Here is an 11986-nt window from a genome sequence, read left to right as displayed (position 1 = left end):
TTAGTCTGACTTTTTATGGGCAGTGATTGAAAGATTCTAGAACGATGATTTATTTTCAGAAGCGGCTATGTTAAGTTTTTCACTTTTGGTGTACTGGCCAAAATATTTACTGCTCAACAAACTCAGTGAGAAAGAACAGATGACCTGGCCGTAATCTTCTTCCCAATTGTGGAATCTTACCATGTGCAAATTGGCTGTTGTGCTTACATCCTAACAACAGTAGTTTTGTTTCAGTTAAATGTCAAGTAAAAAGGAAAATAATAAACCACCATGGTATTGTCAATTTTATTGTCCTTCATGTTGATTCACCTCTAAAGGCTTAAAGTAATGAATTAAGTCCTACGTGCAATCATTGAGTGACCCACTCCTGCTTTGAGATTTTACATCTTAATAAAGAAGAATGTTGCCTGGGACATCTTGTCTATGCTCAAACATTACACTAACTAAATGACTGCTGAATTAAATTGCTTATTTGATACTGATGGTTGGATTTGATCAAAGTAGGATTAAATAGGCCTTTCCTGGGTTTAGAAAATGGGTGCTATACGCTTCAGTGCACGAGGGCTGGCTGTTCAATGTGTCGGAAGAGGGGATGGTGCAATTTTCAAACTAAGGCAATCACGGATATTGAGAGTATAAGCCTAATCGGAGATAAGTAGTAGATAAGGCTAGGATTTAGAAATAAGGACAAAACAATCTGACTGCATTTAGAATTCAAAACAATACAGAGAGAGAACCGAGAGCACTAATAGACATGTTTAAGTATAATCTAATGGTCCTTAAAGAGTCATAGAGTTTTAGAATTATACAGCACTGAAATAGGACTTCAGCCCAACTGTTTCATGCTGCCCAACATTCCCAGCTAAGCTAGTCCCACTTGCTTGTGTTTGACTCATATCCCTCTAGATCTTTCAAACTGAAGAAGGAAAGACTTAGTGCCTCTTGAAGACCATTTTAATTGTTGTTAATGTACCTGCCTTGGTCGCTTCCTCTGGCAGCTCATTCCATATGCAGTATCTAGGTGAAAAGGTTGTCAGCCAGGTTCCTATCAAATCTGTCCTCTCTGATTCATGATCCTCAGCCCAACAGGACTGAGGCAGCAGAGTCTGAGAATGCAGGAGGGCCCCGGCAACAATGTTTGCCACAGCGTCTTTCCCACATCCCCACCGTCCCTGAGTGTGCACCTCCAGGGTCTGTCTTACCAGCCCCATGTATGCACACCAATGAACACTGCACAGATTGCAGGTCAATGGATGGACTGAATGGTCTGTGACATTTACAAAGAAGCGGAGGGTAGGAAAAATGGGGTGAGCATCACCAATAATCCGTCCTTGTCCGACTATGTTGATGCCATGTCAAGATGCAAAGAGTTCAATGTGATTCCCCCTTGGTATGTACTAAAATAAAACGGAAGTCTGTAAGTCTGTTAGCCTAGAGTGGGATTGCTTTTAGAAAGTTAATGGAGCACAAGTACACTATACAGCCTTGAGAGTACATAATAATGAATATATATTTGGCTAGGGAAGGCAAGATCGTTGGGCAGGTGCAGGTACCAAATGGTGCCTTATCATGGGAGTGTACTGGGATAAGAGTGATGTCAGAGTTTTGAAGGAATCTTGAAGGGCATGAAAAGGGATACTGCCTTTGTACAAAGGGAATCTTCTCTTAGGCTAGATAACGACCAGTGCCAGAGCTGATTTGGAGAAGATAGTGACAAGTATGTCGAGAGGGTGAGAGTATGTTGAGAGGGGGAGAGAAAGAAAGAAAGAAAGATGCTGGATGAAAGGTTTTTGGATCTGTGGTACCCTCTGGTGTTCTGCAGATCAGCTCATTTAGTGGATGATAAGTATTAGTTTATTGTCTATATTGCTACCTCATTAACCATGTGTTTTCCTTTCTGTATTCCATGTGTTATACAACTCTAACAGGGTGATTTCTTGTGGTTTAACTCATGTACAGTGACTTCTTTGTTTGTGAATACATATGTAATTCATACACAAATCTCCCTCACTAAATCAGAAAAGAACACAGAACGAATTTTAAAACATTTTTATTACATGCCATACCCGAGAAAACATACCAGTGCCACTGCTCCTACAGCAGGCTAAAGAAATTCAGCATGTTCCCTTTGACCTTCACCAATTTCTATAGATGCATCACAGAAAACATCCTTTCTGGATTCATCACAGCTTTGTATGGCATCTTGCCTCTTGACTTTACAATCTACCTTGTCATGGCTTGGCATCCTGTAGACTGCTGCACTGCCCTTTCTCTGTGACGCTTCATTCTGCATTCTGTTGCTGTTTTTAATCCCTGTATTGTACTACCACAATGTACTGTTGTCATGAAATGATCTGCAGGGAACTACAGGCTAATCAGCCTGACATCAGTGGCGGGGAAGCTGCTGCTGGGACTTCTGAGTGACAGGGCATACCAGCATTTGGATAGACAGAGTCTGCTTAGGAGGAATCTGTATGGCTTTGTGCATGGATCCATCATTGAACTGTTCCCACAACCAATGGACTCGCTTTCAAGGACTCTTCATCTTATGTTCTTGATACTTAATGCTTATTTATTTATTTATTATTATTTCTTGCTTTTTGTATTTGCACAGTTTGTTGTCTTTTGCACAGTGGTTGAATGGCCAAGTTGGTGTGGTCTCTCATTAATTCTGCTGTGGTTATTAGTCTGCAGATTTACTGAGTACACCTGCAAGAACATGAATCTCAAGATTGTATATAGTGACATACAGTATATGCATATTGAAAATAAATTTACTTTGAACTTTGAACTTTGTTTAGAACTCCTTGAAGAAGTAACCAAAATGCAGGGCAGCAGATTAAGTCTATCTGGACTTTAGCAAGGTCTTCAACAAGAGCCCACGTGGCAGGCTGGACTGGAAGGTTACATCACGTGGAACTGAGTGAGAGCCAGTAAGGTGCATTTAAAATTGGTTTAAGGGTAGGAAGCAGAGGGAGGTGGTTGAAAGTTGTTTCTGGGAATGGAGACTGGTGACTAGAAGTGTACTGCATGGGTCAGTGTTGGGACCCTTGTTATTCATATCAATAATCTGGAAGTGAATGCATAATGCTTGATCAGTAAATTTGTGGATGACACTAATTAGGAGGCGTTCCCAATAGTGAAGCAATTTATCACAGATTAAGAAGCCTCACCATTCAGCACGTGCCCTCTTCCCACTGATTTCTGAATGGTCCATGAACACGACCTCATTATGCCTTTTGTTATTTTTTTTTTGTAATTTTAACCATTTTATGTCTTTGCACTTTACTGCCACTGCAAAACAACAAGTTTCACATCATATAATAGATCTGGTTTTGTTTCTGACTCTGAGCAGTAGGGAACTGGGACCAGGGAGTGGTAAGTGGATTTCAATACAGATACGTGTGAGGTGATGCATTGTGAAAAGTCAAAGCAGGTTAGAGTTTATGCTATGAATGGTCGGGCACTAGAGAGTGACATAGTGACATAGGAACAGAGTGACATAGGAGCACAAGCACATAGTTCATTGAAAGCGGTATCACATGCAGACAGAATGGTGGAAAAAGTGTTTGACTATCTGGTCTTCATCTGTCAGGTTATTGAGCATAGCAGCAGGGATGCCATATTACTGTTGTACAAATCATGGTTGGAATACTATGTATAGCTTTGGTCATCTTGTCATAGGGGAATGTGGTTAAACTGGAAAGAGAGGCAGAGAAAACTTACAAGGTCGTTGGCAAGATTAGAGAGTCTGAGTTACTGGGAGATGTTGATGAGGCTAGGTCTTTATTCCTTACAATGTAGGTGAATGAGGGGTGACTTTATGGGCCTGATGGAAATGTTCAAAACTCTGAGAAGCATAGATATGGTGAATGGTAACAGTCTTCTCCCCAGGGTGTGGGGGTGGGAGGGGGTCTAAAATTAGGAGGCATAGCTTTAGGAAAAAGATTTAAGAGTACCCGATACAACTTTTTCATGGTGGTGAAGTTGGTGAGAACTTGAAATGATCTGCCAGAGGAATTGGTTGGGGCAGGTAGCATAGTGTCACTTGAGAATCACTTGGATACATACATGGCGGGCAGGTTCCTAGAGGGATATGGGCTGAATACAGGAAATTGGGACTAGCTTGGACAATATGTTTGGCCAGGACAAAGGGCCTGTATCCGTGCAGTACTGTGCTATGACTGTGCTCTATGAGGATATGACTATGAATAACATGCACAAACAAAGTTTTTAATTGTTCCTCAGTAATGTGATAATAATAAAGCAATAAAGATAGAGGACTCATTTTGATGATCTAAACGAGAGAACCGAAGTTTAGAAAACCATGATGTTGGACCATTTTGAATGAAGACAAAAAATAATAAAGGCAAGCAGGCAAATGTAATGATTGCCAAACAGTAAATACATGGTCCAACCAAGGAAGAGAAAATAGGGAGTTTGTCAGAAAGTTAAGAGAATAATCATGGCAAATATTAATCTACATATGATCTGGAAAATTTAAGTGATCAATGATACCATAGAAGATTTTCAGAATAGTTTTCTTTTATTTAGACCAATATTTAATCTTAAATAAAGGCTGTGCGAGGGTGTACTGAATTGGATTAGTAAATCAGGTGAAGGACCAGTCAGATCAGATACAATGACAGACATTTAAGGGGATTTTTCAAAATAAAAAGAATAGACACACCAATAGGAAAGAAATGTTCCTATGAGAGGTCCTAGCACCTGTGGTTCATTAAAAAGTTTAAAGTAAAAGAATGGACATCTAATTGTGTAAAGATGGATGAAAGATTGGAAAATTGGGAAGATTTGAAAAAAGTAGTAACAAATGACAAAAACAATTAATAAACAAAGAAAAAAATTAAAAATGAGTGAAATCCACTAGCCAGATGGGACAGGAGGCTCAGTTACCAAGTCTAAGTCCACCCCAGGTTATGCCAGGGTTCTGTTCTGAAAACCGTTCATGAACAGTTCACAAGTCAGAAATTATGGCTGCTTGGTGGTATATTTAAATAAAAACAGGGATCAAATCAAGGGCAAAGTATAGTTAAATCAGGGTGTTTAAATCAATTCCTCAGAGATTACTGTGAACTCAGTTCCCACAGAACAGAATGTGCCTATGGGCTGTACATAGCTCAGGTGTTTGTTCACTGGGAGAGACCTGAGAGATCAGAGACTGGTAGATGTTTGAATATTAAGGGATTTGAGGGATATAGGGTTAACGCAGTAAAGTGTTGCTGAGGTAAAGGATCTGCTATCTTATTAGATGACAGAGAAGATACTTCAGTTCCTTTTGTTTACATTCTTCACAAAAAGATATTTGATCCAGGCAACTGTTAATTTTCTGTTCTTCAAATTCAAAGTAGTTGATTTTTACAGTACTTTTTCAGAATCCCAAACATTTTTAATGTAATAGTGACAGCAGAGACTGGCGATGTTGAAAATCGGGAACAACACACAAAGGCACCGGAGAACTCAGTGGGCCAGGTAGCACCTATGGATGGAAATGGACAGACAACTTTCAGATCCAGACCCTTTAAATATCGGCTGTCCACTTCCCTCCACTAATGTTGCCTGACCAGCTGAATTCCTCCATTGCCTTGTGTGCTACATCTGATCCATAGACATTGGCATCAAGTCAGGTTTAAATGTTGCGTACATAAATACAGTGAGCAGCATGGGGACATCGATTCAGCCAAACACATGCTGAGCATAAATTATCCAGAAATTATTGAAGACAGTGAAGACAAAATGACTGTGCAAACCATGACATTTATTGTAAGGAAAATAGAGGCAGAGACAAGTCCATAGTAGTGCAAGAGGTGGTCTGTAGTGTCCCGTTGCTGAGGTAGGATTAGAATTGTGCAGGCCAGTTTACGAGCCTGATGGCTGTTCCTGGTGGTGTGGGACTTCAGACTTTCTGAACCTCCTGGCCGATCAGCAGCGAGAAGGGAGAATGACCCAGGTAGAGGGGATCCTTGATGAAAGATGCCACCTTCTTGATGAAGTACCTCCTGAAGATGCTGTCAGTGGTGAGGTGAATGTGGCTGTGAATGAAAGGCCTGTGTCTCTGCAGCCTCGTGCATTCCTGTGTGTTGGAATTGCTGTATGCGGCTGTGATGCAACCAGTCAGGGTTAGGCTATTTGGTAACAGCAGCCAGTTTTAGGATAGACAATAGACAATAGACAATAGGTGCAGGAGTAGGCCATTCAACCCTTCGAGCCAGCAGCGCCATTCACTGTGATCATGGCTGATCAGCCACAATTAGTACCCCGTTCCTGCCTTCTCCCCATATCCCTTGACTCTGGTATCATTAAGAGCTCTATCTAACTCTTTCTTGAAAGCATCCAGAGAATTGGCCTCCACTGCCTTCTGAGGCAGAGCATTCCACAGAACCACAACTCTCTGGATGAAAAAGTTTTTCCTCAGCTCTGTTCTAAATGGCTTACCCCTTATTCTCAAATTGTGGCCTCTGGTTCTGGACTCCCCCAACATCAGGAACATGTTTCCTGCCTATAGTGTGTCCAATCCCTTAATAATCTTATATGTTTCAATCAGATCCCCTCTCATTCTTCTAAATTCCAGTGTATACAAGCCCAGTCACTCCAATCTTTCAACATATGACAGTCCCGCCATCCCGGTAATTAACCTCGTGAACTTACGCTACACTCCCTCAATAGCAAGAATGTCCTTCCTCAAATTTAGAGACCAAAACTGTACACAATACTCCAGGTGTGGTCTCACCAGGGCCCTGTACAACTGCAGAAGGACCTCTTTGCTCCTATACTCAACTCCCCTTGTTATGAAGGCCAACATGCCATCAGTTTTCTTCACTGCCTGTTGTACCTGCATGCTTACTTTCAGTGACTGATGAACAAGGACACCTAGATCTTGTTGTACTTCCCCTTTTCCTAACAACACCATTCAGATAGTAATCTGCCTTCCTGTTCTTGCCACCAAAGTGGATAACCTCACATTTATCCACATTAAACTGCATCTGCCATGCATCTGCCCACTCACCCAACCGTCCAAGTCATCTTGCATTCTCATAACATCCTCCTCACATTTCACACTGCCACCCAGCTTTGTGTCATCTGCAAATTTGCTAATGTTACTTTTAATCCCCTCATCTAAATCATTAATGTATATTGTAAATAGCTGCGGTCCCAGCACCGAGCCTTGCAGTACCCCACTAGTCACCGCAAGTTACCATAACCACAATGAAGTAAATTTCTCGATGATCTGTCAAGTGGATCTGGTGAGCCAAAAGATTTTAACTCTATGATTCTAATCTGTTCTGTGTGTTGATGTCTGCTGGGTGATCATTGCTGGCCAGGGCATCTTACCCAGTTCTATAATTCTCCTTCAGATTACACAGCGTATATTTTTAATATCTGCCTTGGGTATAGGCATCTCAAGTTGCAGAGCATGAACCAGTACTTTAGCCCATTAAGTCTGTCTTGTTTACATCAAACCCACCCCAACCCTAATTTATTCTCCCATGTTCCACAGTAGTGTAGCGGTTAGCATGGCGCTATTACAGCACAGGGCATTCCAGAGTTTGCAGTCCAATTCCAGTGCCTCCTGTAAGGAGTTCGTACGTTCTCCCCTGTAAACTGTGTGGGTTTCCTCCGGGTGCTCAGGTTTCCTCCCACGACCCAAAGATGTACTGGTTGGTGGGCTCATTGGTCGATGTAACATGTCCTGTGATTAGGCGAGGGTTGAATAGGTGGGTAGCTGGGCAGTCATCTCATTGGGCTGGAAGGGCATGTTCCATGCTGTACTCCAAATAAATACTACAGTATTGTGCCAAGGTCTTAGTTACGTGTGTGTGTGTATATATATATATGTATGTATGTATGTATATATATATATATATATATATCTAGGGTGCAGAGTACTGTAGTAATTTTATGTATTGCATCGCACTGCTGCTGTTGCAAAGAAAGCACATTTCATGACATGTGAGTGACGATAAACCTGATTCTAATATGGGTCTGTATTGTGGATGAGCATGTAGCCATGTGTTACAGCGACAGTGTGCAGAAGAGCATTTTTGAATGCACAACACGTAGAACCTTGAAGAAGATGGATAACCTCAGCAGAAGGCCACAAGCATACCCCTCAATGGTCACTTAACTGGGTACCACATAAAGTGGACACTGAGGGTCTGTCCTAATTTATGTGACTTCCCAAAATGCATCACCTCACGCCAGATGTGACTAAATTCCATCTGTCAATGCACTGCATTTCCATCTGATCCACATCCTGTTGTCATCTTAGACAGACTTCCTCACTATCCACCCCCCACGCCACCGACTTTCATGTCATCTACAAACTCGAAATTCCTCTTTGAGTCAACTTGTTATCACATGATACACGCTTTTGTACGCAGCTGACTGTGGGGAACGCTATCATCCATTGTTTACAGGTGTCACATCTTGAAACAGAATGAAAGGAGTAGGGTCTCCACTTGATACTTTGTGTTGTCTACCTTAACATATACAGTACGCAAACCAAAGAATGAATCTACGTGTTAAGGCAACCTTAATATGTGCTGGTTCATATTAAAGATTTTGAACATTATTTCTAGATTTGGTAATAATTTCCCAGGAAGGAAAAACCTTTTTAGGGTTGAGTACCGTCTTTCTTAAAAGTCCTATACATGATGCTGAGATACATCCCAGGATACGCTGGCACACATCATCAGTGATGGAACCTGGGGTCATCGGGTGTTTCGGGTATTTCAACATCAGACACGCTCACCCAGGTGACCCAGCCAGGGTTGATCAGGCCCCGGCTTGTGTCCCAGCAGCTTTGCTTCACGAATCACACCCCTTGATCCATAGCCAAGTTGAGCCTCGCTCAGCAGCCTCTGTGACGGTCCTGATGGCTCCTTTCTTTGCAGCCCCTATAATGCCAAGGAGAGAGCAGGTTCTGCACATGTTCTCCTCAATCTGCAGCCAATCCCTCCAATGGCTTGCTAGAGGCCACTTAACCCACACCAGGGTTCTGCTAACAACAGGAATTCTGCAGATGCTGGAAATTCAAGCAACACACATCAAAGTTGCTGGTGAACGCAGCAGGCCAGGCAGTATCTGTAGGAAGAGGTACAGTCCACGTTTCAGGCCGAGACCCTTCGTCAGGACGGAGTTCTGCTACTCTGCTTGGAGCGGGAGTTTCTGGTACTGTACACGGAAGACATGTTGGTGGTTGTTCAGAGATGACACAACCACCAACAAGGTTCCATTGTCAGATGGCTCGCAAACTCTATTTATCACCCCTGTCTTTGAAATGGAAAGACTTGTAAGTCCTTCATATTTTTCCTTACTTTGAACTGAATATGATCACACACCAAAATGATGATGCAATTGTTGACTTGAAACTTTTTGCTGGCATTAATCTGAGGTAGTTATATGCTCAAAATATGTTTTATGGTAGGTGCCAGAAAACGGTTACTGCAGCTGTAACAGTACCTTTTTGTATTTTAGCATTTTGCAACCAGGCTAAACCCTTAGGGATTGTAGTACTCTGAGGGCAATTTTCACAATTAATGCACTATGTTCTTCCGGCATTCATCATCTCCCACCAAATTGGTCTTCATAAATCACATAATTTTTTTAAACCTTCGTTGTAAGAGAATGATCTCAGAGTAAAAATAATAAAAATCCCCAAAGAGGTATATTCTTTTATTTGGCAAAAGTGGGCAGGAACTAATTTCAGTGAGTTGGCAATTGCAAGTACATTGTAACTTGTAGCAATTGTTTTCTCTCAGTAAACTCACTGTGAGATTTCTGCATCGGTTTAGCTAAGTAGCCTCCAAGAGGACCACAACCTTGTCACTGTTTGCAGGATGCCTGTCCCAATGACCCTGTCTCTATGCTGGCTGGAGTCAGGGCCTGATGCTTTGGCTCTCGGTAGGGTCACTCATGCTAAACAGGTCAAAGGGTAGAGGACAGGCTAAGAGTGGTCCTCCGCTCCTCCAGGTTCAGGGGTTCAGCTCCGGGCTAACAACCCAGACTGGTAAAACAGAATTGTTACAGAGACAGCAATGAAAAATCCTTCTACATCTGAGTGTGATGGTATTCCTGAGTTTCCACCCGGTTCTTGCGTGACTGACAATCGTGGAAACCGAGAGGAAGCTATTGACATGATGAAGGAAGCCCTGAACACCACCAGAGATGGAGGACCTTCATTGCTGTCTGAAATGCCAGCGGTCCAACAGGCAGTAAGTAAGCTGAGTGGGGAACAGACGCGTCTCAGAGGCAGGAGCTTTAGTGTTCAATTGCCACTGCTTACAATGATCACAAAATCTAGGTTAACACCATGGTGCAGTATTGAGCAAATGCTGCACTGTGAGATATGCCATGGTATCGGGCACAGATGGGGCCTCACAACTTCAGCATCGTGGGTTCAATCCTGACCTTCAGAGCTGTCTGTGTTGAGTTTGCCTGCTCTTCCTGTGACCCTGTAGTTTACTCCACGCTTCCAGTTTCTTCCCACCTTCCCAAATAAGGGCAGGTTGGCTTGTTAATTGGCCACTGTAAATTGAACTGTGGGGGGTAGCTGACGGGAATTTAAGGTACTGTGCGAGAATCTTAGGCACCTTAGCTACAGTACATATATGCGCCTAAGACTTTTGTCACTGAGAGAAGGCAGCGATTTTGTAAATCTGGTGGGAGCAAAGGATGGTCGGAATGGCGAGGGCGAAGCACCACAGGAGAGGAGTGGGACAGGTGCCAGGGAAAGACTGCTGGGGCAGAAGGTGGTGTGGGTGCAGACTCACCCAGCCTTGAGACATCGGGCAAGGTCTCTCTGGTGCTTCCCTCTCCCTTTCCCTTCACCCAACCATGATTCTTCTCTCCCTGCCTCCTGCCCACTCTCAGTCTACAATAGATTAGATTATGAGGACACACAGTCCTCTTTTATTGTCATTAGGTAATGCATGCATTAAGAAATGATACAATGATTTTCCAGAATGATATCACAGAAACACATGACGAACCGACTGAAAAACTGACAAAAACCACATAATTATAACATATAGTTACAACAGTGCAAAACAATACCGTAATTTGATAAGAACAGACCATGGGACGGTAAAAGTCTCAAAGTCTCTCGAAAGTCCCATCATCTCACGCAGACGGTGAACCTCCAGCGCCGCAAACTTGCCAATGCAGCATCCTGGAAGCACTCGACCACAGTCCAACTCTGAGTCCATCCGAAAACTCCGAGTCTCCGACTAGCTCTCCGACACTGAGCACCGAGCACCATCTCTGCCGAGCGCTTCGACTCTAGCCCCAGCAACAGGCAATAGGCAAAGCCGAGGATTTGGGGCCTTCCCCTCCAGAGATTCCCGATCGCATAGTAGCAGCAGCAGCGAAGTGGGCATTTCAGAAGTTTCTCCAGGTGTTCCTCCGTGCTTCTCACATCTGTCTCCATCAAATCCGGATTGTGCACGGCCCCTAGTTACACATAATCGATATTCATTCGGAATGGCCGCGTGCGCTGCGTCACATCGCCGTCTTCTCCTCCCTCCTCCTTTGACCCATAGAGACCCATATCAGAATCAGGTTTATCATCACTCATATATGTCATGAAATTTATTTTTTTAAAATTTGTGACAGCAGTACAGAGCAATACATAAAATTACTGCAGTACTGTGCAAAAGTCTTAGGCACCCTGGCCATATATATGTGCCTAAGACTTTTGCTCAGTACTGTTAATCGATGAGAACATTGACAGGGTAGATTGCTGGTGTTTGTTTCCGATGGTAGGGGAGAGTAAAACTACAGGTCATAGCTTTATTCTGAGAGCAAAAGGTTTAAAGTGGATCTGTGAGTTAAAATGTTCACAAAAATAATAGTAGGTGTTTGGAATGAACTGCCAGAGGATCTCGTGAAGGCAGGAACAGTGAAAACATTTAAAAGGCATTTGGACAAGTACTTGAATGAGCCGGGCATGGAGGAGGATGGAATTAAT

The sequence above is a fragment of the Mobula birostris genome, chromosome 2, assembly GCF_030028105.1.
Source record: "Mobula birostris isolate sMobBir1 chromosome 2, sMobBir1.hap1, whole genome shotgun sequence".
Classification (NCBI taxonomy): domain Eukaryota; kingdom Metazoa; phylum Chordata; class Chondrichthyes; order Myliobatiformes; family Myliobatidae; genus Mobula; species Mobula birostris.
The sequence above is the reverse complement of the archived record's forward strand: the minus strand, read 5'-3'. Positions refer to the sequence as shown.